Below are 5,000 nucleotides of genomic sequence, written 5' to 3' on the forward strand. Positions count from 1 at the left end.
TATGGGTTTGATGGTTTATGGGTTTGATGGGTTTGAGGGTTTATGGGTTTGATGGGTTTATGGGTTTGATGGTTTATGGGTTTGATGGTTTATGGGTTTGAGGGTTTATGGGTTTGATGGGTTTGAGAGTTTATGGGTTTGATGGTTTATGGGTTTGAGGGTTTATGGGTTTGAGGGTTTATGGGTTTGATGGTTTATGGGTTTGATGGTTTGTGGGTTTGAGGGTTTAATGGGTTTGAGGGTTTATGGGTTTGAGGGTTTATGGGTTTGATGGTTTATGGGTTTGAGGGTTTATGGGTTTGAGGGTTTATGGGTTTGATGGGTTTGAGAGTTTATGGGTTTGATGGTTTATGGGTTTGAGGGTTTATGGGTTTGATGGTTTATGGGTTTGAGGGTTTATGGGTTTGATGGTTTATGGGTTTGATGGGTTTGAGGGTTTATGGGTTTGATGGGTTTGATGGTTTATGGGTTTGAGGGTTTATGGGTTTGATGGGTTTATGGGTTTGAGGGTTTATGGGTTTGAGGGTTTGAGGGTTTATGGGTTTGATGGTTTATGGGTTTGAGGGTTTATGGGTTTATGGGTTTGAGGGTTTATGGGTTTGATGGGTTTAATGGGTTTGAGGGTTTACGGGTTTGATGGGTTTGAGGGTTTAATGGGTTTGAGGGTTTATGGGTTTGAGGGTTTATGGGTTTGATGGTTTATGGGTTTGATGGGTTTGAGGGTTTATGGGTTTGATGGTTTACGGGTTTGATGGGTTTATGGGTTTGATGGGTTTGAGGGTTTAATGGGTTTGAGGGTTTATGGGTTTGAGGGTTTATGGGTTTGATGGGTTTATGGGTTTGATGGGTTTGAGGGTTTATGGGTTTGATGGGTTTATGGGTTTGATGGGTTTATGGGTTTGATGGTTTATGGGTTTGAGGGTTTATGGGTTTGATGGTTTATGGGTTTGAGGGTTTATGGGTTTGATGGGTTTGAGGGTTTAATGGGTTTGAGGGTTTATGGATTTGATGGGTTTGAGGGTTTAATGGGTTTGAGGGTTTATGGGTTTGATGGTTTATGGGTTTGATGGGTTTGAGGGCTTATGGGTTTGATGGATTTAATGGGTTTGAGGGTTTACGGGTTTGATGGGTTTGAGGGTTTAATGGGTTTGAGGGTTTATGGGTTTGAGGGTTTATGGGTTTGATGGTTTATGGGTTTGAGGGTTTACGGGTTTGATGGGTTTGAGGGTTTAATGGGTTTGAGGGTTTATGGGTTTGATGGTTTATGGGTTTGATGGGTTTGAGGGTTTATGGGTTTGATGGGTTTAATGGGTTTGAGGATTTACGGGTTTGATGGTTTATGGGTTTGAGGGTTTATGGGTTTGATGGTTTATGGGTTTGAGGGTTTATGGGTTTGATGGGTTTGAGGGTTTATGGGTTTGATGGGTTTATGGGTTTGATGGGTTTATGGGTTTGATGGTTTACGGGTTTGAGGGTTTATGGGTTTGAGGGTTTGTGGGTTTGAGGGTTTATGGGTTTGAGGGTTTGTGGGTTTGAGGGTTTATGGGTTTGATGGTTTATGGGTTTGATGGGTTTGAGGGTTTATGGGTTTGATGGGTTTATGGGTTTGATGGTTTATGGGTTTGATGGTTTATGGGTTTGAGGGTTTATGGGTTTGATGGGTTTGAGAGTTTATGGGTTTGATGGTTTATGGGTTTGAGGGTTTATGGGTTTGAGGGTTTATGGGTTTGATGGTTTATGGGTTTGATGGTTTGTGGGTTTGAGGGTTTAATGGGTTTGAGGGTTTATGGGTTTGAGGGTTTATGGGTTTGATGGTTTATGGGTTTGAGGGTTTATGGGTTTGAGGGTTTATGGGTTTGATGGGTTTGAGAGTTTATGGGTTTGATGGTTTATGGGTTTGAGGGTTTATGGGTTTGATGGTTTATGGGTTTGAGGGTTTATGGGTTTGATGGTTTATGGGTTTGATGGGTTTGAGGGTTTATGGGTTTGATGGGTTTGATGGTTTATGGGTTTGAGGGTTTATGGGTTTGATGGGTTTATGGGTTTGAGGGTTTATGGGTGGACCTGAGTTTTGCGGTGATGTGAGATGGTTTCATTCCGTTTCAGCGGTGCAGTTTGCAGGCTGATGAAGATGCGAGCAGAGTTTCAGTTTCACAGTTTGATCTTCCAACCCGGCGGCTCCACTTGTCATCTTAGTTCAGATAAATTGAAGTAAATCTGAGAACTTCTTGCTCTTTACTGACATTTTTAAAGCAGTTTACTGTAATGGTTCAGTGTGATTTGACTGTTTGAACTTCTACATCTGAGTTGTTGGATATAAATGCAGTTTTTTCAGGATGAAATGTGGCGCCCAGCCCGATATTTGGACACAGATTCTGTTTATTGGGCTTCAGACCAAATTTAGTCTGAGTTTTGGCTTAAAAATCACAAACTGCCTCCAAAATAAAAGCAGCTCTGTCACATGAAGCAAAAACCATTATAACACTGGAAATCCAGCATTCATTGTCCTGCTGCGTCTCGCTGTTTGGAGACTAATTGTCATTTGAAAGGAGCCGTTTCTGCTCTCTGGATGTGACAAACAGCGAAGTGCTTCAGTTGATGTGTTGGCTGCCGTACAAACGGATCCTCATAATCCAAATAAGAAGACAAGGATTGAGCCCGCGTGAGACTTCCTCTCACCGCTTTGAGTCCCACGTCAGCTGGAGTGTCACTGAAGTGTCTCAGGAGGGAGAAGCAGAGCGGAGACTGAAACGCTCCCCGCGGAGGCGACGCATCATTTCAATGAAAAGTGAAGTGAATAAGCTGAATGAAGCGGCCTGAGGCTGCAGGGAGGAAGTTCGCTTGTGGAGGTGATGATGCTGCTGATCTCCCTGCAGCTCTCCGGGGAGCTGCGGTTTCTGAAAGGTTTCTCGATGTCCTTAATCCCCCCATCTCTTTGTGTCCAGGCAAAAAATATATCCGCATGAAACTGGAGGCCGACAGGCGCCGCGCGGGGGGAGAAGGACGGAGCTGCTCTCCAGCTTTTTAATGGAAGTAAAAAAAATATACAAGAGCTTTGAAAATAAAAAATAAACAAGATAAAAACAAATTTGTCTTTTTTTTTCACTTAAATTCTGAAACTGAACTCCTTCAGCAGAGGTTTAATTTACCTCCTTTTAAAGTGGAGTTTTTCCTAAATGAAGGAGGACAGCTTTAATCTCAGCTTTCATCGCCGACATTAAACTGAAGCTTCTGTCCGAGTTCACCTGAGGAGCTCTGGGCAGGTGTACTTCTGCCAGGTAGCTGCAGGCTGTCTGCAGGCTGTGATGAAGCTCAACCAATCAAAAAAGAAACAAACACAAATTAGAGTTTGATTGAATATAAAGTATAATTTCAGATGCTTTTGTTGCGTCTAAAGCAGAAATAATTAAACCAGAGCAGAGCAGCAAACATTCAACTCTTTCCTCCTTTCACTGGAGATGGTGGAGGATTTAGTTGCACCTATTTGTTGGAGATATCTGGGGGTCAGACAGAGTTGGAACAGTTTAAATATTTAAGAATAAATGACTGACATGTAAATAAAGGAAGTTAAATTCAATAAACAGCTGAAATATTCAGCTCAAAGATAACTATTAAATTGAGCGAACTGTCAGAAATATATGGTGTGTGATTATTTCGTTTGAAATGTCGAAATAGTTCAAATCCTTTCAATGTATTTTTACAGATAAATAAGGTAAAAGATGAAGAGGTCGGTCCATAAGAATCACTGCTGACTCGGCTGTTTTACATCATCATGTCTTTATTTGAGTGTAAACAAACTCTGAAGAGTTTCAACAGGTTCTCTGATTAACGGGGACATGATTCATTTCTTCTGCTGTCGTGGAGAAAAACACCGTCACTGCAAAGAGGTCCCCTTAAACAAGTCCTTAAAACAAGTCATTAAACAAGTCCTTAAAACAAGTCATTAAACAAGTCCTTAAAACAAGTCATTAAACAAGTCCTTAAAACAAGCCATTAAACGAACCATTAAACGAGTCTTTAAACGAGTCTTCAAACGAGTCATTTAACAAGTCGTGTCCCCTGAACGTCCGTCCTCTTTTATTTCACTTGTTTCTAACTTGGTCATTAAAATTAATGCACATGTCCAACTGGCAGAGGGTTGTATTAAAGGAAAATAAAAACAAATGCCCCGCCTTAAAGGAAGTGATGTCACTTCGTGACAGATCCTTTCACAATAAATAAGAGTGAAATGTTGAAGCGATCCTGTTTTGCAGTGTGAACAATAAATAACATGAAACATCCGTTCAAAGTGTCTTCGACCTCATTCAGTCCACCGTCCTCTGCACAGGCTTCTCCACTGGATAAGGTGCTGGGTGTGTGTGTGTGTGTGTGTGTGTGTGTGTGTGTGTGTGTGTGTGTGTGTGTGTGTGTGTGTGTGTGTGTGTGTGTGTGTGTGTGTGTGTGTGTGTGTGTGTGTGTGCGTGTGTGTGTGCGTGTGTGTGTGCGTGTGTGTGTGCGTGTGTGTGTGTGTGCGTGTGTGTGTGTGTGCGTGTGTGTGCAGCAGTAGTGTTCGAGCTCCGAGGGCAACACAATTCATTTAGTACATCAACGAGAAAAATATTTACATAAAAACACCAACACAGAAATCATAAGAAAGCGTTTCCACATTCAGAACCAAAGACGGGTCATGGGGGAGGGGGGGGGGGTGTAGTGTGTAGTGTGTGTCATTGACCTCGTGTGCCTCAGCAGCCTCCGTCCTCAACGATACGTTAACCGGACACATAAAACCGGGACACGTTAACTGGACACGTTAACCGGACACGTTAACGCTTGGTGAACATAGAAGACTCTATTATTACTATATAAGCTTTCTCCTCAGATCAGATCTCAGATCAGATCTCAGATCAGATCTCAGATCTCAGGTCAGATCTCAGATCAGATCTCAGATCAGATCTCAGATCTCAGGTCAGATCTCAGATCTCAGATCAGATCTCAGGTCAGATCTCAGATCAGATCTCAGA

Source organism: Embiotoca jacksoni, unplaced genomic scaffold (genome assembly GCF_022577435.1).
Source record: "Embiotoca jacksoni isolate LCO1_2020_lvr unplaced genomic scaffold, fEmbJac1.0.p SCAF_109, whole genome shotgun sequence".
Classification (NCBI taxonomy): domain Eukaryota; kingdom Metazoa; phylum Chordata; class Actinopteri; family Embiotocidae; genus Embiotoca; species Embiotoca jacksoni.